Genomic DNA, 25,258 nt, shown 5'->3' on the forward strand with positions numbered 1-25,258 from the left:
GGACCTCCAGAGGAGCAGAGCAGCGGGAAGGACTAGAACCGACAGGAAAGAAGAGTCGGAAGTTCACTTTCCCCAGCCCAGGCCAGTGCTCTTGGTCTGTAATGACCCTGATAGGCCTCCCATAACCATATCAGTCTGGTACCACTTTGATTTGAGAGGCATATAAGGCAGTGAGGGGCCTTAAGAGGTCATCTTGTCTACCATCCTGCCTCCACTTAGGACGACACAGCAGCGCTTCTCAAAGTTTCATCTGGTTATAGGTCACCTGGGAACCTGGGCACCTTGCTCCCCAGTGATTGCTGATGTTTCTGATCCGGGGACTGATCTTTGAGCAGCAAAGCCCACAGTATCCAGAGGTGGGGGGGTGGGGTGGGTGGAGAGAGAGAGAACGTTTATTTCATTAAGTTGAGATCTTAGTGTTTACACTTCATTCATCATTTATTTTTTCATTCATTCAACAGCGTCCACTCTGTGCTATGCAGCTGGATTCACACGTATTGGTACAGAGATGGGAAAAGTAGCCCGGAGTAAGCAGAGAGATTCCCTGAGGCTAGGAGGAGGTGATGGGGGTGGAGGGGGTGTACGGGGTCGGGGCTGGGAGCAGGGCTGCTGCTGTGGGCTAGAAGAGCGCGCTGCTCCTGCTCCCTTTGAAAGTGCCCTTCTAAGGCTGCAGTGACTGTGGCCCACAGCCAAGGCAGGCAGGGGGGAGAGAGAAGTAATGCTCACATCATCTTCTCTTTAAGAGAGAAAATGCATCTTAAAAGCAGTGGGAGCTAATTTGCTCTTCCATAATCAATCACCCAGTACGGAGAACAGAAACACACCGCGGCAAGCCTGGAACGGCTGAGCGGAGATGCGAGGCTGGCAGGCAGGGAGGGGAGCCCTGTGGAGAGGATATTTTTCTCTTTGCGAGTTTAAAAGAAAATGAATCTTAAGAGCATATGGCGTACGTGTGTGTGTGCATGGGTGTGTGTGTGTGTGTTGGGGGTCATGTCTCGCGTGGGGCCAGACTTTTCCCAGCTTCCAAGCAGTCTCCAGCCCACCTGTTGTCCTGCCTCTCTTTTGATGCCTGTGTGGGCAGCAGGAAATGATAACTTCAGTTAAGGCTTCTCTGTACTCCTCCCTCTAGAAAAGGTACCCCAGAAGCATGGGGCTTCCATTTTCACCTGCCTTTAAGTTCATCACTGGGTAGCTTCTCTTCCTTCCTGAGCCTTAGTTTGCTTCTCTGTAGAACGGGGAGATTCACTCTCCCTTCTCTGCCCCCATTGCTGGAGTGAGGAAAAGTGGGGGCGTTACGAAAACTGGTGTAAGATAAACTCCGGGAGAACCTGGTGCTCTGGCTTTTTCTATCTGGGTCTTGGGCTTGGGGCGAGACAGCCCAAGCTAGTCTTCAGCGGTAGATCTGGAAGATGCGCCCTCTCAGAACTAGCATGTGGCAGAGTGTGCTATCTCCAGCTGCCCTGTTTTGCTGCTCAGAGGTGTGTGCCCAACCAGCTTGCTTCCTCACTTGCCCTCTTCCTTCCCTGTCTTTTCTTCCTCTTTCTCTCCCTTCTCCCTCAAACTCTCTCCTTTACCCCTGTATCTCGTGTGACCATATTTTTCAAATTAAAAATTGGGAGATAGCCCAACAATGGGTTGGAATACTTGAAATCTGGACATTTCCGAGCATTCTAGAATGTTTAAGCACTCTAAACACCCTTATTTATGCTTCCTCCTTTGCCCTACTGCTGCTCTGGGCTGTAACTACATGGCCATAAGACAACCGGTTAGGGTCAACATGATGCCAAATATCCAGATGTTTAGATGTGTCCAGATGGTAGATTTAATTTTTGCAGTTTTGCTTATTCTGGGTGTTTGGTACCCTGTGGACACAATTCAGTAAATAAAGATAACCTCTACAGTCCAAGCGCTGAGTTGTTTAGAATCTTGTCTTCAAAACAACTGGTAGACAGATTGGTATTTTTTTCTTCCTGTTGGCATTGTTTTCGTGGTGTGCTGTGCGGACTTCATGTAAGCCATCTCTGACCAAGCTCTCTGAGGACCCTCCTAGGAAAGAGATCCTTCCAATGAAAGAACAACCTGAGGCACAAGTACGACGGCTTGGTTTTCTGGAGCCATGGGGTCTGTGTGATAGAGAGTGGAGTCCCTCATCCAAATCCCTGTCACATCATCCATCCATCCACCCACTCATCCACCCACCCACCCTCCCATCCATCATCCATCCATCCACCCACTCATCCACCCACCCACCCTCCCATCCATCATCCATTCATCTATCCATTCATCCACCCACCCACCCTCCTATCCATCCGTCCATTCATCTATCCATCTACCCTCCTACCTACTTCCTCACCTATCCACCTACTTTCCTTCCTTCATCTCTTCCTCCTTCCCTTCTTCCCTCCTTTTCTCCCTCTCTTCTATCCTTCCTCCTTCTTGCCTTCCTTCCTCATTTTTTTCCTTCAAAATTTATATATTTACTATGTGCCCTGCACTATGCCAGATACTAGTTCTTGCCTGCTAGGACTCACAAGTTTATTGGGTCACACAGATGTGCACACAGCTGTTAAAACACAGTTGTAGAACATGCCTGAGTGCATTTCTTCCCCAGTCCCATCTCTGGACAATTCCACCTTCTCCTCCTGGCTTCACATCCCTCTCACCCCTCCCCCCGCAACCCAGAGTGGGAGCATTATTGATGGGAGGTCACAAAATCCTAGAGAAAGGCTGCTCCTTTGTGGCAAGTAGATCTCGTTCCCAAAAGTATGAGTGGCTGGAAGAAGGAGTGACTTATATGTAAAAGTGTCAATGGTGTCCTTTTCTTTCCTGTCCCTCTAGAGCTCTTAATTCATGTTTCTCCACAGAATAGCAGCCCTCCTGTCATGGAGCGGAGCAAACGTCTGCTGAGGTGGAGGACATTTCTTCCCTCAGAATGTCCTGCTTTCACATCACTCCCCCGCAGTGGGAGCAGATGGACAGGGAGACAGAGCCACTCATTTCTTTCAGTTCCGGCTGGTGTCTGGCCTGGTGGGAGGGTGTAACCAAGAGGAGAGAAGGCTCGCGGCTTTTGAAGCTTAATTAAACATATTTACAAAATATCAGGTCTGATTAGCTAATGAGCCACAATGAGACAGAGGCTGGGGTTGCACTGTAAAATTAATAAACCAATTAAATAAAGATTGCAGTGGCCTGGCAGCCCCATTGGGGCAGGAGGCAAGTTTGACAGCTGCTCTTTTCTGATGATTGCCACAAATTTTAGAAGAAAAGACAGCCTGGGCTTCCCCCAGTCCATGAGAGAATACTCCAGGCTGTTGTCCTGTCTAATCACTCGCACTGCTAGTCAAGTTGTTTTCCAAGCCTGTGGGTCAGATGTCATGTTTAGCCAACTGGGAGAAAAGAAAACAAAGCTATTTCTTCCTGTCTAATCCTTTAAAAAGAAAAAAAGAAAGCACCCGTATGAGACCATTTATTTCACCCTGCGATACCCCATTCCCAGGAGCACTGCAATGCGGTAGGCAGGGAAATTCTGGGGTTCCCAGCAGGGAAAACACAGAGGACGCTCCCGCCTCCCACTTGTCCAGCTCTTGTCTGCTTTCTGAGAGTGTTAGCCTACTCCTCCCCGGCTCTGGCTCTCTCAGAATCCAATCACTGTTTGGATTTTTGTGCATCTTATATTACGTTTAAATGACCACCCCCCTCCATTGCCTGGGGCATAATTAGCAAAAACAGGGCCTTTTGTGAAGTCCAGTGAAGACCCTTCCTTTCTGAAGCAACAGAACAAGTAGCCCTCTTCAGGGAGTGGCAGGGAGTGGGGGTGCCCACACATTTCTCTTTTCTCAAGACCAGGAGGCATGTCCTTTCCCATCTGCTCCTGAACCGGGCTAACCAGGCTCCTTGGTTAAAACAACTGTGAGTGAGACTGTGGACAGACAGATCCCTGCCTGATGGGACCTGTCAGTTGGGAGCCCTGGCCTTGAGTGATATCCCAAAGCACAAGAGAGGATGTTAAGGGCTTCCCGCCCTGGCTCCGCTGTGCGAGCCCTGGCTGCTTTGGGGGCCCTGGTGTTGTCTCAGCTGCCTTGGCTTAGTTTTCACAGCTGTCAGACGTGCTCTGACCAGGAGTCTGAAGAGTGCTGATGGAGCGGGCGAGACACAGGAAAGATTCCAGGCATTTTAGTTTCCTCATTTCCAAAGAAAAAAAGGGGGGGGGGGGGATAGTAATTATATAATTATAATAATTGAAAATCAATTATAGTCAAATAATTATTATAATAAAATCAATTCTGCCTACTTTATAAAATTGGCAAAGAAACAAGCTGAATACACATAATGTACTTGGAGAATTCTAGATAAATATGAAGGTTTGTAGTTATCGGACAATGACTCAATTCCTTTCTGGGACAAAATTGGGAATGAATGAATCAGACTGACCTGGGATTTACCACTTGCGATCTTGGCAAGTCATTGAAAGCTTTGGAGCTTTATTTTGAGTACTTGGGCATGACAACACTAAGGTCAAAAATGTGGACCTTGGCATTAAGATCAGGCTTTCTCACCTACTAGCTGTTTAACTTTGAAATATTTATTTGAGCCTCTTGTTGTCATCTGTATAATGGTAATGATAGTAATTCCTACCTCACAGGATTATTTTCAACCTTGAGTAAGATCACTTATGTAGAGTTTACAGCCCTGAGTCTGATACATAGTAAGTGCTCAGTGTAACTTAACATAGTAAGTGCTCAATAATAACCAAATAAAATAACCTTAATTATTCTTGTTAATAAATGAGATTATGTATATAAAGCATCCTGCACAGTATCTGGCACATGGCAAAACTTCAATAAAGGCCCCACTTCCTCTTCTTCCTAAATGAATGAACCAGTCCATGCACTGAAAAACCTGGTCCAACTGGGTTTTCCATTGAATGGAAAGCCTGTTGTAACAGAGTGGATAGAGCAGGAGAGAGTTCTGTGCCTTTGAAAACTCTGGTCCACAGAGGTCACTGCTTTCTCCAAGAGTAAGAAATGTCCTTAAGGAATGAGGTAGATGAACAAGGATAAAAAAATCATGATTCCACAGGAAGCCAAGACTGGGCAAGCACCCTCATCCACTCAACTCAAAGCAGTGACCTTCAGTTTTGCTCACAGGCCTCCCAAAGTATCCTGAAACTCTGTATAGCTCCTTGAACATTTTTAAGTTAACATCTACAGTTTTCTCCATAAGGTGAAATCATTCCAAAGAATGTAATTTCAGGGTATTATAAATATTGACTGTTTACAATGAAGCCATTATCACTTGTTAAATGTATTCAATGGAATCTAAATGCCATGGGGATCTGGAATCCATCATCATCCATTTAAAAAGAGTGTTTCTTTAACATTGAACACAAAGAGTTACTTTAACATTGGACAAGTTTATTTCATTCTCTAATCTTCTTCAACTTGTCTATTTATCTCCCAAAGAATTTTATTCTAAAGTGGTGTGTTTTTCTGCTTGATAGTCTTTGATTGATCACTGAATATGCATTTCTAAAATAATATTATGTACATAATCAGAAATTAAATTTAAAGAATTTTAATCATGGTAAAAAACATATGACATAAAATTTATCATCTTAACCATTTTTAAGTGTACAGTTCAATAGTGAGTATCTACATGTTGTGTTTAATCAGAAATTTTAATATTAAAATATTTTTATAAGGTCCTAAATGTTAAAATTACTTCTTGAGCAAGTGATCATTAGAATTATTATCAGTACACAACTAATCAAAATAACATAAATATAACATAAATTTTGTCAATATTAAATTAAATAGTAAAAATTTATTTGAACTACATTTCTCAATGAGATTAATGTGATTCTCCCAGTTAGATAATAAATGTCACTTATTGCTCGAATGAGAAAGGATCCAGCATCAGTTCTGTTCTTTTTTGAAAACTTGTTTGTTGTGTTTTTATGGATGTGAACACTGACAGATCTTGCTTACATGAGTAAGTTGAGAGGAACAGAAGATGTTTTGTTATGATAACTTCACTAATTATTTGAACTCTTTTTTGGGTTAAATACTCCAAATCACACAGCAACTCATCATCAAAATCATTTTCTCCTTCAATGTTCTTAAAGAGAAAAAGTCTTCCTAAGGGGTTTGTTATCCATCATTAGAACCATTCACTTTCTCAATTTCTGGGCGTATCCAAAAAGCTTTTTCTAAAATTTAGTCAATGACTATTAATTACATCTGTAATTTTTTTCACCTTGCCAAGTCTGATTTGTTAAGAAAGGCTTGGAAAATTAAAATATGCTTAATTTTCATGCACTTTTCCCAATGGAATTTTTAAAAATACAATGCTTATATTTATCACGTGCTAAAGTACCTTTTTGTCAAAACCTTAGAGCTCAGATTTAGCTCATTCAATTTATGGAAAATGTCTCGTGAATGATCTGTTTAGCAAAGCCAGTGTTCCCTGTCAAACCAGTCTGCAAATCAGACTTACTTTCTCTGCAAAAAAATCTGACAAATTTTTAATTCAAATCAACGTTGCAGTATATGTTTTGAGGAATACTATGAAAACCATCATGAGAAGGATTACTTCTAATCTTGTAAAAAAGATTACGAAAGCAGTCAACATTAAAATCATGAAGACCATAATATAATTAGTCTATTTTATGAAAAGTTATAAGAACAAAAATAAATCTATATGCCGTTTCTCATCACTTAGTGTGTCATAATCCAATATTATGTCAGCCTAAATCGTAAGTTATTTATGAAATGAAAGACATGATAAAAGTGTGGTATTTTTAAGTAAATGTGCATGCATATGTGTACTGAAATTTGAAATTTGCTTTTGGGAATAATTAAAGAAGAATCTTGTGTGACAACACGGAAATAAGTCCTTTAATTTCATTAGACGTTGAGATAAATTCTCCAATACATTTAATGAAAGAGAAAGGTGTATATCACTAAAATGAATTTGTCCAGCGATTACCATTTAATTTTCTTTTTTGATTAATAGGAGGTATAGGAAGGAAAAAATTTAACGTTTTATAAGATGAAGTAGTCTCAGGATTGATTGTAATTGGAATACGTATCTCATTATATTGTTTGGTAAAATAGATTTTAACTACCTCTTGAATAACGCACACTGCCTTCAAAAGAAATCACATCAAACTTTTATCTGTGGATTTTATCTAGTACAATTTGTCAACTTTAGTAGGCCCCGAAAACATTTTAGTTGTGTTTAAAAGAATTCGTGTTGCAAACTTATGCTAGTTTGGCTGTTCAAAGGTTTATTCATTTTTTTTGGCTCCTCCTAGAGTTGAGCACTGAAAATAGCTGAAAAGGGTGGCTTATGTTTAATACGTGTGTGGTGGGGCATGGCGGGGAGTCATTTTTAGTCTTTATTATTCCTTTTTTCATTCTCTCCAGACCCTGTCAAAGGCAATGCATTGTTTGATGAGACTTAAGGAACGCAGGGAGGACATCCTAACCAGAACATCTCCAGCAGGCTTGCTGCCGGAACGTGAGAATATGTCTGATTAAAGACCGCTGCGACTGGGGCCCTTGCTAGGGCTGTAGCTTTCTCTTAACCAGAGGATGGATGAGCCAGGGAGGGAATGAAGCCCTAGGGTGAGCTTGCGGTGACCGAGTTCATCCACCAGGAGCCCCACCCCCAAATAATATCTTGAATTGTCCTTTTTGTTTGGTGTCCTGAAGGATCTTACCTCCTGGAGAGTTCGCCACGGTAAGGCTGCAGTGGGTGAGGGAAACACCTTGCTTTTGTAACGTGAGAGAAGCGCAATCAAAATCGGGGAGAGTGAGGACAGGGACCCGTATGATACCAGGAATGGCATGTGCAGACCTGCAGTTGATAAAATTAGCCACATCTGCACACTCCTCAGAAAGTCCTTATGTATGGAGTGTCTTTGTCCTCCATCTACATACCACACACACACGCTCACACAAGCTCACACTCACCATACACTCCTAAACACACTCTCACACATCTTCACACTTACACTCTTGCACTCACACACAGATACACTCACAGACTCTCATACATACACACTTTCACACACATCATACACTCACACACTGAAACATAAGCTTACGTCCACACACACTCATGCTCACTTACATACTCACACACTCACACACATCTACAGTCACACACATTGCAGAGGTTGGTAGAAGGCCCAGAGACGTCTTTTATTTGCTTTAGGTCACACAGCACATCTGTGTGCTCCAGTTTTAAGACCATTGCTCTAGGGCATCATCTATGGCTTCCCTCACCCAGGCTGTAAGTCTTGCTTTCCTTCTAGGAGACTGGGAGTGATCTGATTTTTTGTTGACATGTTTGGCCCCCTGCTTCTCTGGGATGATAAGGCACCAGGTCCTGGCAAGTCCACACTAATGCCCTGGCTACCCAGAGCTGCGCCAGCAGAGCGCTGCCTGCTCTGAGAGTCAGCAGAGTGTTCCCCTCTGATGTGGGGCAGCCAGGGAGACTTGTCCTAATAGCATAAAAGCCCAGGAATATACTGAATTGATGGTTGGTTCTGGCACCAGTGGCTAGCTGAGGGCAAACAGGAATGATTATTAACGTGCCCAGAGGCACTTGTTCCCCTTGTGGTCCGGCTCTCTCAGCGAGAGGCAGCATGGCTGCCTGAATGGGAATGGTCCTCTTGGGATATAGTTCCAGGCCTGCCACAGTTGTGCTGTGTGATCTGAAAGAAGTAAAAGACCTCTCTGGGCCTCCCACCTACTTCTGCAGTGTGTGTGAATGTAAGTACGTGTGGCTGTGTATGTATGTATGAGTGTGTGTACAAACATACGTAAGTGTGAGTGTGTGGATATGTGTAAGTGTGAGTGTGAGGCTGTGTGAGAGTTTGAGAATACATGGTGTGTGTGTGTGACTTTATGTGTTTGAGCACAAAGGTGTGTGAGTGTTTGGTGGGTGTGTGTGTACATGTAGATGGTGGAGATAGGGACAGGGAGGCAAAAGGAATCTTCAAAGGAATTTTAAAAGCCTCTTAGTATCTCCCAGTGATGGGTGGGGACGCATGAGATTATTCTCTTCCCTCAGCAGATACTGACACGTTTGCTGCTGGGTTCAGTGTTGGAGTTTAACGGTAAACAGTCTCGGATTCAGATTGGAACCCCGGCTTGAGCAGTTCAGCGTGATAGCTAATACAGGGCTGTTGGGGACTGTGGGAGCACAGAGGAGGAGCACCGGGACACAGCTAGAGTCAGTGCCCTTCTGCAGGGATCTGATGAACGGGCGCCGTGCAGGATGGAGTAGAAGCAGAATGCTCCAGGCCAGTGCTGTCCGGCATGGGAGCCACTAGACAGATGTGGCTGTTGAGCACTTGAGAACATAATAAGTCCAAACTGACATGTGCTAGAAGTATAAAATACACACCAGATTTTTAAAACTTAGTATGGAAAAAGAGTGTAAACTGTCTCAATGTTCTTTCTCTCTCTTTTTCTTTTTTCTGAGGAAGATTCGCCCTGAACTAACACCTGTGCCAGTCTTCCTCCATTTCATATGTGGGTTGCTGCCACAGCGTGGCTGACAAGTGATGTAAGTCCGTGCCTGGGATCCGAACTTGTGGACCCAGACCTCTGAAGCAGAGCATGCCAAACTTAACCACTACACCATGGGACTGGCCCCTCAATATTCTATTATCTTAATTCCATGTTGAAGTGCTAACATTTTGCATAGGCTAAGTTAAAAAAATAATTTTATTAATGACAAGATCACCTGTTTCTTTCTACTTTTTTTCAGTATGGCTACTAGAAAGCTTAAGCTTGCACAGGCGGCTCACGTTCTTCAGGCATTTTCCTATTGGCCAGCGCTGCTTGAGGCCACAGGAATGGTCTGTGCGGAGGCTCTGAGGCAGGTGAGAGTTGGATGGGTCTGGGGACCCACAAGAGATGTCTAATCCTGAGCTTGGGATTTGGAGGAGGGCCGGCGAGAGCCCAGGCTATGGAGGTGTTGGGCAGCAACAGGGAGGGTCCCAGCGAGCCCTTTAGAGGAGTCTGGCCCATCCAGAAGGCCACAGGACAGATTTTAAGCAGGGACATGCCTTGAGCAGACTGATATGCTTTAGAAATTCTCCTCTAGCTTCTTTGCGAAAAATGGAATAGGAACTGGAGGCGAAACTGAAAGCAGAAAGACCAGACAGAAGGTTCTAGCAGTGTTCCAGGTGAGAGAAGATAGTGGCTGGGCTTGGGTGGCCTCAATGTGGATGGAGAGAAGTGAACCATCAATGGGAGTACATTTATCACAGACACACGGGATTATTTAAGCAAGGAGTCCCGTAAGCACCAGAGTCTCCAGTGTTTGCGTCTGATAGCCATGGAATCCTCAACCCACAGACTGGTAGGGCAGGGAGGGAGCTTGGTGGTTATCCGGGCATTTGTCTTTAGGGCTTCTGGTAGAAAGGGGCCGTCTAATCCCAAACCTGAAGAACCATAGAAGAGACAGGTGCTTTGCCACCTGGCCTGGAGAAAGGAGATTTTCTTCCCAGCAGAGGCTTGTTGCAGCGGCAGCACTGTGCTTGTGCTGACTCTGTGCTTGCCTTGAGTGCACCCTGGGAAGCAGGCTACAGAGCCCCTTAAGGCCGTCTTGCATGGCGTCTCCAACAGGTGGCTCTGGAGGCTGCTGTCCCACAGGACATCTGGGCCGATGGCTTTAGGTTCTCTTTCTGCAGAGGCCAATGCTTTGGCAGACGCTTGGGGATTGACGGCTCCCTGGTGCTGCCCACTTTTCCAGCTCACAGTCTAACAGCCCCTGGGGGTCGATGTACTTGACTTAGAAAATCAGACACTACCTGGCGGCTGTCCTTAACATAGTCTCCAACTGCTTCCCCCATTGCTGATCTTGTTGCCTACCTCCAACCTGATTCTTTACTGACAGTTCTGAAATCTAAGTACTTTCCTCCCCTGCCTCAAACTCTTCCAAGACACCGCATGTACCATAGACGGAAGCCCAGCGCTCCTTAGCAGGCTATGCAAAGTTCTCTCCCATCGGGTCCTCTTCCTCTCTGACCTCAGCTCCCAGCGGTCTTTCCAAGTCTCCAACCCTCCGATGATGCCGGCCACCTGCTAGTTTCAGAACACACCACACCTTGATTCATGTCGTTTTCTACCTGCTGTCAGCTTCTCACTTTCTCTCCCTGGACATAGTCTGCATATTTTCCAGGGAAAACTGCCTTCTCGAAGCCTTTTCTACTGTCTCTCATTGTAATGAGTCCCAACCTCCTCTGAACTTCCACATACACCTCTGTACCCCTTGTCCTGGCCAGTCTTGTCTTTGCATTAATTGTTTACATGTTTCCTTCCCTGCTGTGCTGTCAATTCCTTACAGGCGGGGGCTCTGCCTTCCTTGTGTTCGTAACCTAGGGATATATAATAAATATTGGCTGAATGACTTTAAAGAGGCCTTGGCGTTGATAGTGTCCAACTTTAGTCTTGCATGGGGACCTGGCACATTCATGGCAACCTGGAGCATGAGGCAGGGCTGGGATCAGGGTAAATGAGGAGTCTAGGAAGCAAAATTTAAGAAGGACTCACTGTCAGGCTCAGCCCCTGTTCTTGCCTGACCCAGGGAGTGAGCGCCTCTAGGTGCCTCACTTGCACCACCCTAGTCCCAGCCATGGCAGGACGGAGGGACTAGAGAAGTCTTGGGATCTGGGATGAGTCCATCTATAGGGACAGACCAGGTTCCACAGAGTCCAGCTCCTCCTCTCATACTGACACATGGAACTATCTGGATGAATGAGCCCAGCCCATGTCCAAGGGGCACAGAGCTCCCAATGTGATTCCAGAGCCCACTGGCACCAGGAGAGCGGCAGGGTCCCAACATATGAGAGGCTCTAGGGCACCTGGAATGGCTGATGTTTGGAACACTCTAGACAGGCAGAAGGACTGTCTTCACATGCAGTGTTTCTAAGAGAGCAAGGTCTCAGCCTGTGGGCTGGGGCATGGAGCCAGAGAACAGTCTTAGGATATACAGCTAGTGAAAGCATGAGACCAGCAGGGCCCCAAGCTATCGACTGGGGTCAGGATCAGGCCCTACAAAGACCTGAGGTACTAGAGTAACTAATTGGAACTTATGAGTGCAGACATGTTTCCGTGGGTTGGCCTCAGAGGGGTTGGATGGGGTGGAAGGAGCAGAAAGAATTACATCCTGATAGGAGTGGGGACAGTAAGGACATTTAGCCAATGTCAGAGAGAGCACTATGCCCTGTGTCTGATTACCATCACTCAAAGGGGAGTGTCACATGAGGCTCAGCACTCGGCTCTGGGACTCTGGAGTCCGTCTTTGAAGGTGTGAGAGACTCCAGTTCAACTGGAAGAAAGAAAGGATGGAGAGAGGGTGAGACAGATGTTGTTCAAATAAAGCCCAAGACACATCAGGATTGGTTTGGGCATGGAGCAGAACTGAGCTTTCATGAAGAGCAGCCAACAGGTCCAGTTATAGGGCTCTAGGAGTGGTCCCTATTGCCAGGTTATGGACTAGCTGAGTCACATTAAAAGTATAGTTTCATGGGATTCAGACCTTGGAGATTCTCAGTAGGTCTAGAGTTCATTTTAAATGAGCTCTCAAGGTGATATGCAGCCTGGTTTGTGAGCTACTAGCTAGGAGCAGATCAAAAGAGGCAAAGTGGCTAGCCTCTTTAGAGTTAGTCCCATGTTTTCCTTTAGACCTCATTTAAGGCATGAAAGACCCCAATAAGAATACCACTGATAAGTAAAGCAGAATGCTAAGGACAAAATTCTAGGACACACTAAACGTTTCCAGCTGTTTTACTTTCCTTTCCTCTGTATCAGCCCTTTATGATGTCCTGCTGCTCATTTTCTTGCTTTAGTGCAATGGTTCTCAAACTTTGGCATGCAAAAGAATCACCTAGAAGGCTTGATTAAACACACATTCCTGGGACCCATCCCCAGAGTTTCTGAATAAGGGGGTCTGGGCTGGAGTGAGGCCTGATAATTTGCATTTCTAACAACTTACCAAGTAATGTTGATGCTGGTCCAGGGACCACACTTTGAGAACCACTGATCTGGTGGGACAGAAAGTGTAACATACACATAATTGGAATTCCAGAAGGAGAAGAGAGAGAGAAAAAGAAAAGGAGAAATATTTGAAGTAATAGGGGTTGGGAATTTTCCAAAATTGCTAGACACTAAACCACAGATCCAGGAAGCACAGAGAACACCAACCAGGTTAAATACCCAAAAATTTACCCCTAGGCATATCATATTCAAACTACAGAAAACCAAATATAAAGAGAAAGTCTTGAAAGATGCCAGAGGGGTAGAAATACTTTCTTGTAGAGGAACTTAGAATTACAGTGGGCTTCTTGTCAGAAATCACGCGAGCAAGAAGAGAGGAGTGAAATACTTAGTGTTGTAAGAAAAAACTTCACTAACTTAGAATTCTATATCCAGTGAAATTGTCCTTTAAAAGTGATGGAGAGATAAAGACTTTCTCAGAGAAAAACTGAGAGAATTCATTGCCAGTGGACTTGCCCAGAAAGAAATGTTAAAAGAGCGAAAGAAAATAATATAGGTTAGAAACTCAGATCTATAAAAAGAAAGGATGAGCATCAGAGAAGGAACAAGTGAAGGTAAAATAAAATCTTTTATTTTTGTTATTCTTAATTGATGTAATAGTTAAGTGTTCAAAATAATAACAGTGGCAACGTTTTACATGATTATAGGATATGGCTATATGAAATGAGTGATAGGAATGTTATACAAGATGCGAGAGGAATGGGGAATACTCTGTTATAAGGTACCTACACTACTGGAAGTGGTATAGTGTTACTTGCAAGTAGACTTACATTAGGTGTAAATGTATTTTGCAAACTCTAGGACAACTGCTAAAAATAAGTTTTTAAAGAAGTGTAATCAACATGCTAAGGGAGGAGAGAAAACAGAATCATACAAAATGCTTGATTAAAACCAGAGACTGCAGAAAAAGAAGAGAAGACGAAACAAGAAACAAAGAACATGCACAAGAAATAGCAAACAGTTAAAAAAAGTGGTAGATATTAAGCCAGCTGCATCAATAATCACTTTAAATATGAATGGTCCACACACACCAATTAAAAGACCGAGAATGTGAGAGTGGGTAGACTCAACTATGTTGTCTACAAAAACCCACTTTATGTATAAATACACAATAGGTTAAAATAAAGGGATGGGGAACCCCTGCCCTGGCTCTCAGGAAAGAGTTCAGACATTTGTACTTTTGGCCAATTTATTAGTGTTCCTTTTCACAGGAATTTTTTTTCAGTTTATACTTTTTGTAAAATGAAAGGACTCGGCATCTATTATGGGAGGTTAAATGAGAAGGATGTAGGTGACCTCCTTGGGACTCTTGAAATGGCCAAATCAAATGCCAAGCCTGAATAGATCAGGCTGTATGTATGTGTACACTGATAATCGTCATGAAGGAGAAGGTAATGGCTAGGTGATTTGTGCTCTCCTAGGTCTGCCTGAGAAATGGGTTTGCCAAGAGAGCTTCACTCTGAAAGCCTTGGCTTTTGTGTACATCCCAGGAAGCCTATCAGGCGGGCCAGAGCAAACACAGGTCAATACACTGCACGGAGCAGAGTCAGAGCAGAAGACAAGCCAGGAGCAATTGGCTGCTGGAGGGAGGAAGACAAGCCGGGAGCAATCGGCTGCTGGGCCATTTGGGATTTGGGTTGTTGAGCTGTTCTGAGCAGGGCACTTGTGACTTCGTCTTCCAATGCACCAACAACTAAGTGGAACAGGAAACATTTAACTGGGTGTTCTGTCATAGCCGACATGAAACATTTGATTGATGTTTTGGATTGAACAGCTCAGATGTTGGGTATTTTGGAATTTCAACAGATGGATGCTTATGCATCTATGTCAAAGATTCTCCAATAATGAACTGAAGAATATCAGTTTCATGCGATATTAAAATACGCTCTATGAGTCTTGCTTGATTATGTATTCTTGTGGGAAGGGAGAGTGGAGAAAGCCAGGTTCTGAATGCCAGGTTAAACAAAATGAACGGGTTTCTTTGTTACAAAACTTTAATATGGGCAAATGTGCAATGGGAGTCTTGACAGACGAGGTGGGGAATTATATTGTGGTGTGCAATATTTCTAAAACTTATTTGAACAGGCATTTTAACATTTTTTTTCATAGACTGCCTGTATCAGAGTCAAATAACCTCCAATGCACTGCATAAACGAAGTATAGTTTTTATTTTCTTTCAGGTGAAAGAAATAACAGCAGCAGGCTGTCCTGGTGACTGTGACCCCATGATATGATCTGGGATCCAGGCTCCTTTTGCCTCTCTGTTCTAGGATCCTTAGCTTATTACTTCTGTCCTCGGAATCACTACACAGTTCCAGATGGCTAATGATATCTGGCTGTCACATCCTTGTTCCCGGCAGAAAGTTGGAGGAAGGGGTGAAGGGTATAAAGTGTGCTCCCCCTTTATGAGTATCTTTCTTAAGGAGATTTCCTGGAAGTCCCTTCCAAGGACTTCTGTTTGCATCTCACTGGTCATGCCTAGTCACCGTGGAGGCTGGGAAATGCAGGCCTAGAGGTGGCCACATTGCTGCTCTGAAGTAAATTGGAGGTTTATAACCAAAGAAGAATGGGAGAAGGAATGTTGAGTAGGCAAATAGTCTCTTATCAAACATCCAACGGAACATTCCTCAGGGCAAGTTTGAGAAGTGTTGATATATATTATTTTCCCACTGGTCTCCAATGTTTTATCTTATCTGCATGCTACATGATCTTGGTTGGTCTTTCTCTCTCTCTCTCTCCATGTAGCTTTGTCTTTCTCTTATACACATACATATGGAAATACACACACAATACGCATATATGTCTTAGATTATCCATGGAATATAAAAGACTAATAGAAGGTTAGAGCAGGAAGAAGTTTTAAAAATGGTCTAGCTCACTGGTTCTCATCTTGGTTGCACATTAGAGTCACTTAGGGGAACTTATAGAAATGTCTATGCCTTAGCCCTACTAGTTTGCATCATAATCTTTAGGGATGATGCCCAGATAGTCATCTTTTTTTTCCCCCTAAACCTTCCCAGCTGATTCTAATCTGCAGCCAGGATTGAAAGCCTCTGGTCTAGACCAGGTTCATCATTTTATAGGGAAATCATCTGTGAAATTATTTCTTTCATATCTGTTTCCCCCATTAGACTGTAAAACCTGTTAGAGCAGGAATGTGTTACCACTATATTCACCCCCAGGGCTTAGCACAGTGTTGGCACAAAGTTGAATGAATGAATGAATGAATGAGTAAACCAAGGCCCAGAGAGGGGAAGGTCTTCATTCAAGGTCACACAGCAAATATACCCCAGCAGATCCAGGATTAGAACTTTTGTCTCTTGACTCCCTGTTCAGGGCCCCTTCAGTTACCCCGTGACTTCCATAGTTGGGTGGTCAGACCCTGGAACACTTCACTCCAGAACTGATAGATGTGCTCTTGCGTTCCTGCAGTGCTCATTGTATGCTGTTGTAATTATTTGAGTCCCAGGTTAGGAACTATATTTTATTTCTTCAAGCGTCACAGCCACCCACTTTGCCTGGCTCACTATAAATGATTGATAATAATAGCTAACTGGGGGGGGGGGGGGCGCGGGCACGATAAACCCATGCAAATTCAGTCCTTGGGAACACCATACCTTCCTTTCAGAGTCTTTCTAGTCAGAGGCCATTTTTCTGTCTTCAACCTTCCCTTCCTATGACCTAAACCTGGGTTCTACATCTTCTCTAGCCAATTGCTCAATTTTAATCAACTGTCTGGTTGAAAAGTCCTGAAAACGAATTCACAGTTAGGAGTTAATAACTGATAAAGTTTGATGGAATACACCTTCTTTGGATCTTTGCATATCAACCATGGACAGTATGCAGACTCAAAAGAAGGAAAGTCTAATTGCAAAATTTTAAGCATAAGAGAACAGAACTCATGAGGAACAACTAGGGGTATAAGCAAGGTGGCCTTCCTGGAGGGGTATAATAAATCAATCAGAGGAAGGCAGCTGGGTGTTCTTCTCTGAATCGGGCACCTGGAAGTTACCCCTCCCTTGGGGTCAATTTCTCAAGTCTGCCCTAGTTAAAGGTCTACTTTGCTCACAGGGTTCTCGCTTAGCCCCGTCAGGAGTGGTATGAGAGAGCAGCAACATCCCTGGGGTGCTGTGGGGGCTTGGCCGCAGGGGCTGCACCCTCTGTGGTCAAGGAGGAAGGGATGCATATTCAGTGCCTGAGGCGGAGCTCTTCATAAGTGTTAACTCTCTTCTCTCAGCAGGCATCGCTCAGCCAGCAGCCCCAGAGGGAACAATTAGGTTGTTTATCCAAACCTCAGCCACTTTGCTATGTAATTGATTTTTCATTGAGTGTATTTAGGAAATAGTTATTTACATGAATACAGGCACACTAGGGAGATGGCAGCATCTGATCATAGGAAATGGGAGGGAATCTAGATCAAAGTGTGGAATCTAGTGGGAGGGAGTGTGGGCTTCGGAGGCAGACAAGCTTGGCTGAAATTCTGACTCTACTACTGACTGTATATGTGGGCAAATTATTAACCCTCCAAGCCTTGATCTCCTCATTTGAAAAGGGGGGTAAACTTATTTCCTATAAGGATTAAATTAAACAATACTTATAAGACGCTGAGAGCTGAGCCTGCTACGTCCTATACACTCAATAGGCTATTGCTATTGTTATTATTACCACCATGATTACTGTTATTTTCCATGCTGGGGAAGCTTTCCAGGCCTCTACTTAGCCTACCTGCCCTTCACCATATCTCAGTGCTTGGCCTAAGTCTCGCCTCTTCCCCAACGCCTTCCCTGACAGCTCTGGTCCTCGTTGCTCTCCCATCTTCCATGAGCATTTATGAGATTTATTCTGTAGCATCATATTTTAAACCTTAGTTACAAGCATCAGTACTTTATTTTCTTTCTCCCTGTCTAGACCTGCGGTTGGCAAACTCCAGCCCAGGGGACAAACCTGGTCCACTGCCTGCTTTTGTACGACCTGTGAGCTAAGGAGAGTTTTCACATTTTTAAATCGTTGAAAAAACAACAAAAGAAGAATAATATTTTGTGACACATGAAAATTACATGAAATTCAGGTTTCGGGATCCATAAATAAAGTTTTATTTGGAACACAGCCATACCCTTTCATTTGCATATTCTCTATGGCTGCTTTTGGGCTACAATGGCAAAGTTGGGTAGTTGTGAGAGATTGTATGACCCACAAAGCCAAAAATATTTACTATCTGGCCCTTTCCAGGAAAGTTTGCTGAGCCCTAGACTATAAGCTTCTTACAGGCGGGCAGCACGTGCCATTCTTTCTGAATTCCCAGGGCACATGGTGGAAGGCTTGTTATATAGCCGGTGCTGGATAAATCCCATTGGTGGATGATTGTAACAACTTAGTCTCGCCGCCAGGAATCTCTTGTCTGTTCCCCCTCTGCCCCTGGTGTTGGTGTTGGGGTTAGGTGGAATTTTAGACTCATCCCTCTGTAACCATGGGAGAGTTGGTTCTAGGACTCCCACGGATACTGAAATCCACAGATGTTCAAGTCCCTTATATAACATGGCACAGTGTTTGCATATAACCTACACGCATCCTCCTGTATACTTTAAATCAACTCTAGTTACTTATAATCCCCTATACAATATAAACGCTATGTAAATAACTGTTATACTCTATTTAGGGAATAATGACAAGAAGAAAAGGTCTGTATGTGTTCACTACGGGCGCAAGCATCCTAGGCCTTTCGATCGACAATTGGTTGCATCTGTGGATGCAGGACCGCCAATACAAAGGGTCAACTGTATTTGTACCGCAAGTGTATGTGATGAGTTATTTCCCTGGCGGATTTGAGGTCCTTAAAGGCAGAGAAACCAGTTCTTATTGCAGTGCCAAGAGAAGAAAATGAATATTAACAGTCACCAATATGCAGTGGGGACTGTGTTGTGTTCTTTATATGCTTTATCTCATTTAATACTCATTTGTTTATTCAACAAATATTTATCAAGTGCCTTCTGTGGACCAGGCACTGTTCTAGGCATTGAAAATGCAGTGGGAGCAAAATAGACAGAATATCTTCTGCTTTAATGACAAACATTAATTAAAGTACAAGGAAACAACTTAATTAGCTCCTAATAGTCACATGCTGCCAATTAAACACCTTGATGACCAGTTTACTCTGGAGGCTAATTAGGTGTTTCTAAATAAATCTAGCCCTGTCAGTTTAGGAGCCAAATCTTTTCTTAGAGGTGCCCTCTCCTAGTTGCGAGGGAGTAAGATGTCCAGTTTGGATGGAGAGGTAAAATTAGATATTGGCATCTCTCAAGATTATTTCGTGGTCTTCTTGCATATTTAAAACTTGGTGAAAACCACTGTGCAGGTAACACTTCACTCCCTGCCTGTGGTGCTTCTATACCTCTGGCAACAGGACCCTTCGCTAAGGGACCCCTGAGAGAGGAAAATCGTAATGTGCACTGTGGCTTCTCCCTCCTGTGGGTAATGGGAAGTCTCACTCTTTGGTCCCAACTGCCCGCTGCCTAAGCACAGGCGACCCTCTTAATAACTGGGGAACTGAATTGTTATCCATGAGGGGATAGAGTTTCATAGCACCGCAGGAGAGCAGCTTCAGGCTCCTGCAAACTCCGTCTGCGTTAACAGAACCAAGAGACTGCTGAAGATGCCAGCCTGTGTCAGTCATGGAGAGAGGATGCCTGGTGGTGTGTGGTGCTGGTGGGTAATGTGAGCACTGAGTGAAGGGTAGCATTTTCCAAGGAATGTTGACAAGTGTAGACATTTCCCATGGGTGCTGCCCAGCTTGGTAAGGAGGCCTAGAAATCAAATCAGTTAAGGAATGCATGAAGAAATTAAGAATGCTTAGTCTGGGACCTAGGTAATTCTTGGACCTGGGGACTGGGTAAGGTAGCTGTCATTCAATCTACGAAGAGCTGCCATAAGCAGAGGGCAAAAGCATATTCCATGTTGTTCCATAGGGCAGTGCAAGTGTCCAGGGGTGACAACAGCATAACCCACATTTTTAACCCTTACACTTTACAGAAGGAAGGGTAGGGGTTTGCTGGGTTTACAGCTGTTCTTCCCCATAGCTGGGACCACTTCTTCCCAACTTGCAGGCTGTGACCCCAAAGGTCTTTGGCACTCCCCTCATCAAGAGGTGGGGTCTTTGTCCCCTCTCCTTGAATCTAGGCTCTGTGACTCCTTCACCAATGGAATATAGGGTAAGTAGCAACATGCTAGCTCTAGCGCCAGGCATTAAGAAACTGGCAACTTCCGCTTCCCCTCTCTTGGGTTGCTCACTCTTAGAACCCAGCCGCGAAACTGCAAGGAAGCAATCGGGCACATGGACAGCCACGTTTAGGTGTTTCAGCTGACAGCTCCATCTGTGGTCCCAGCCCACAGTCAGCATCAACCACCAGACATGTGAGCGAGCCTTGCAATGATTCTTGGCATGGAGCAGAGATGAACTGTCCCCACAGAGCCCTGCCCAAATTGCACATTTGTGAGCAAAATAAATGATCGCTGTTGTTTTCAACCCTACTTGGCTTGTTACATAACTGGGTCACAGGCCAAGGCAGGCTCCCAGTCCTGAGAACCAGTCGTCCCTTGAGTGTCAGACAGTTTTGCCTCTGCAGCCAGTTGGGTCAGCGTCACCCAGACTCTTAGCCCGGCACACGGTAGTGACTTAGGGCATTTGTTGAATGAATGAATGAATGTGTGCTCCAGTCAGGAAAACTGAACCCTCGTCTTAGTCCTGAGACCCAGTCTTCCTCTACTGCCCTGGTACAGAGTTTTTTAAACCTTGATTTTAACAATGGTGTCCATTTTTTAAACACAATCTGAAGGTATTTCAAATGTATAAGAGAACTAAGTATAGAGCTGCTCTGGATGAAGTGGGGCAAGGGCTCTCAGCCCCACTGGCCCAGCCTCCCCTCCCCACCTCACAGGGACCCCAAAAACTTGGTTTCTGTGGAGTCAGGTAGAAAAACCAACATCCTTGTTCATCTAGGTCCCATTTGCTTTTGGTCTTTCTCCTGAGTTCCGTCCCGACCACTTTCTCTCTCCTATGTAACCCCGGGGGTTAAAGCTGAAGCATGTAAGCAGTTGTAGAGGCCCTGTTGCCCCCTAAGAGCCCTGGTGAGCTTTCCGAGGAATGAAGTGCTCAAGTCTCAGCAGATGAGAGTGAGGAAACGAAGCGGGCCCTCCCTTTGGGGGAGAGAGGTACGGGCTAGCTGTGGTCTGCCCTGCCACAGTGAGGGAAGGGCAGGGACGAGAGGGATTCTCCATGCGTGGACCATAGCAGCACTTAGAAAGGGGGTCAGGGGGGCTCACATTGGGCTGAAGCCGAGAACGTGGGAGCTGTCACCTGTGGTGAAAGTCGAGCCCTCGCCTGACCTGGGTGGGAAGTATTTAGGTGTGAACACGGGGTCGGAAGGTAGAATATGAGGCCTGAAGGCACAACAGTGGCACAATCCACTTTCTCTGAGCCCACTGGACACAGGAGGCTGCACCTGGGAATTGACTTGGGGTAGAGACTGAGGTGGGGGTAAGTGGAGGGGTGCCAAGAAATGTGGTCAGAGGGCATGGGAGGGGGACCAAGTGAGGTAGGTCAGGGCTGAGGGGCAGCCCGGGAAAGGAGAACTGGCAGAGGGCAGAGCCGGGGCTCAGGGAAAGGCAGCTGATAACGAAGCTTGCTCCCGTTGAAAGGGCCTGAAGGATTGACATGTGGGATGGAAAAGGTGGGAGGACATCAGTGAAGACATCAGACTTCCTGAAGATTCTGAGGGAACAGCTCAGCTTCCTCCTGCACTACTGAGCGGTTCTGGGGTCCAGGCGTAAAGGACTATGACTTTTTTATAACATGAGAAAGTTGATTGTTATAGATCGCCAAGTCCCTTTCAGTTCTAGAAATTGTGATTCAATCCAATAAACAAGTGGGTCAGACACAGTGTTGGGTCCTGGAGATGCAGGCGGATCAGACGCCCTTCAAGGGGCTCCCACTCTAATGGGGAAAATGGGCATTTCTGCAGGTAGCTGGGCCACAATGCGAAAGGGGACGGAACACTGATTCTGTTAATGGACCCAGGTTAAAGGTTAGGGTGAAGTAGTAAAGAGGAGCAGAAAACCCTAAAAATGGGAGCTGAAGGAAGACCTGAATGATTTAGAGGTAAAACAAGGTCTGGGAGGGTGCGCTCAAGGGATCAAAGTAGAGCCAAGTTGCAATAAGAAGCAGAGGAGGAGTGTTGTCTGTGCTCGGCCTGTCTTGCACCATCAGCCTGGTCTCCATGATCGGGTCCCTGTGCTGAACAAGGTGGGTGGGAAGGCTGTGCCCCAGGCTCCCTCCCCCGGAAACATGGAGAAGAAGTGCTCAAATCCATTTCATTCCTTTGGGATGTATATCTATTTTTAAAAAATATTTATTTTCATTTTAGAAAAGTTAGAAAATTCAAAAACTAAACCAAGGTTAGCAGCCAGCTAACATAGTCTATATGCTCTCTCTCTCACACACACACACATACAACTGTAGTAGACTATTTTGTGCTTTTCTCACTTGGCAATATATTTGAACATCTCTCCTTGTTGATAAATATAGATCCACACTGACAGTGAACACCTAGAACTCCAAGATGGCGTTCGTCACACCAGTGAAGGAGAAGAAACCTCATGGATGTCAAAATAGGGAAGCTGCCAAGCTGGAAAGTGATGTGGGATTTCACTCCTAAAGGCATTGTTGGAGCATTTCAAAGAGGTTACTGCTGTTACTACGACAAGTACGTCAACGTGAAGAAAGGGGGCGTTGCTGGGGTTTCTATGGTGCTTATGTGCTTTTCAACTACTGCCTTTCTTGCAAGGAACTCAAATGTGAGCAACCACACAAGCACCACCGAGGAGAGACCAGTGTGGATGGTGCACTCTGAATTCCTGACCGTGACCTTCTTTGCCTGGCACCCCTAAATCCTTTCATATCCTAATTGAGAATTAACACCCAATAAAAGATAACTATTAAAAAATATATATCTCTCTCTCTCAACATCATCATTTTAAGGGCCTCATAATAATTTTATTGTGTGAACATAACATAAATTATTTAACAGTTCCCTATTGTTTGAGCTTTAAATTTCTTTCCTTTTTTTATTTTGCTCCTATAAACAATGTTTTAATAAAAATAATATTATGCATAAATCTTTGCACACTTACCTAATTATTTTCTTGACTATAATGAATTTTACAGCTTCTGATCTATATTCCCATATTACTTTCGGGAAGATTTGTTCCCACTTATTCCCAAAAGCAGTGTATAGATGTCCATTTCCCACCCTCTTGCCAACACCAGGCATTATAATTCTTTTTAATCTTTGCCATCTGGAAGGCAAAAAGGGCATATCATTGTTTTAAGTCACATTTCTTTTATTAACATTGAGGTTCAACATTGTTTACATTTTTTATTGTATTTGCAGTTTTTCTTTTATGATTTGCCTTTTCATATTATTTCTGCCATTTGATCCCCATGGTGTATATATGAGTTTCCTAGGGCTGCCTCAACAGATTAGTACAAACCAGGTGGCTTAAAACAGTGGAAATGTGGGGCTGGCCCTGTGGCGCAGTGGTTAAGTTCGCACATCCTGCTTTGGCAGCCCAGGGTTCGCTGGTTCGGATCCTCGGTGCAGACCTACATACCACTTGTCAAGCCATGCTGTGTCAGGCGTCCCACATATAAAGTAGAGGAGGATGGGCAGGGATGTGGGCTCAGGGCTGGTCTTCCTTGGCAAAAAGAGGAGGGTTGGTGGTGAATGTTAGCCCAGGGTTAATCTTCTTCTTCAAAAAAAAAATTTAAAAAACAATAGAAGTGTATTCTCTCATTGTCCTGGAGGCTAGAAGTCTGAAATTAAAGTGTCAGCAGGGCCCGCTCCCTCTGAAGACTCTAAGGAATTATCCTACCTTCCCTCTTCCTAGCTTTTGGTGCTTGACACATTCCTTGGCATTCCTTGGTTTGTAGCTTCATTACTCCAATTTCTGCCTCCACCTTCCCTCTGTGGTTGTCTGTGTGTCTCCAGGTCTTTCTTTCCTTCTGAGAATACCAGTCATTGGCCCACTCTAATCTAGAACGACCTCGTCTTAAGTTGATTATAGATGCAAAAACCCTATTTCCAAAGAAGGTCACATTCACAGAGACTGAGGGGGTTAGGACTTGAGCATATCTTTTGGGGGGACACAATTTAACCCACTATGGTGCTTATCTTTTTCTTACTAATTTGTAACAGCTTTATGCTTCACCTTTTAGCTTCTTTGACTCACAGCTGCCCCTCAGCTCAGTCAGACAGGGGCAGAGATTTGCTGGACTTGAGGAAGGCAGGTTCTTAGGCCTCGTCACCCTGTGAGTCATGAGACCTGGGAGTGTCAGGAGCTCCTGCATTAACCCTTTCTTCCTGGAGAAGCTAAGAGACGGAGGGAGGGAGAAAGGAGGTTATCTTCCTGGCACTGCTGTGAGCGGCTATTGGCAGCTCTTCCACCAGCAGGTCCTGAAGCCACTTGGTGAGGTGGATGATGATCAGATGAGAAAGAGTCTGAGCCCATCTTTGAATCATAAATAGGTGAATGAATACCCACTGAGGTTGGGAAGGGGGGTCATCTGGCTTTATTGGGACTTTCTGGGCTTCTATGAGGCTGTTTGGCTAATATTGGCTACTTTAAAGCATCGAGTGGCTCTTTTCCTGCTTCTCAAGCACTCAAGTATTTCAATAGCAGCTTAGCCCTGAAGTTACAGTTCCCTTGCACTTGAAGGGATCATATTCATTATAAGAAGCAGAGCTATTGTAAGCTAAGAAGACTCTCTGCTCTCCCCAGTCTTTGCAAGGCTTTTTCCTAGATGGGTAAGAAGATGGAGAAGAATTGGCTCCAATTTCCAGATTAGTTAAGGTAAAGCAGCAGCAGTCTCTTGGGGGGGTTCCGCTGGGGCCCAAATCCAGATCCTTGCCTTCTGCAACCTCACCTCTCAGGAGCGGCTCTGCAGAGTCAGGAGCAAGACAGGGCTCCTAAGAGGTCCTGGAATCTCTGGGAGAGGAAAGTGCCTTGTTCCAAGGTGGTGAGGGGGCAGTGTGCCCCTTAATGGGCCTGGGGCAAGAACCAGTGTGGTCAGCTCAACCTTTATCTTTCACTGGGGTGGCAAGTGGTGAGTGGTGTCAGTGCCAGAAGAG

At 44.7% G+C, this 25,258-nt stretch overlaps 1 pseudogene; it reads left to right on the forward strand.

The window, feature by feature from the left end:
• The first annotated feature begins 22,690 nt into the window (after nucleotides 1-22,690).
• Nucleotides 22,691-22,981, forward strand: LOC100630869 (ATP synthase subunit f, mitochondrial pseudogene; annotated as a pseudogene).
• Nucleotides 22,982-25,258: the final 2,277 nt, after the last annotated feature.

The sequence above is a fragment of the Equus caballus genome, chromosome 5 (assembly GCF_041296265.1).
Source record: "Equus caballus isolate H_3958 breed thoroughbred chromosome 5, TB-T2T, whole genome shotgun sequence".
In the NCBI taxonomy this organism is placed as follows: Eukaryota; Metazoa; Chordata; class Mammalia; order Perissodactyla; family Equidae; genus Equus; species Equus caballus.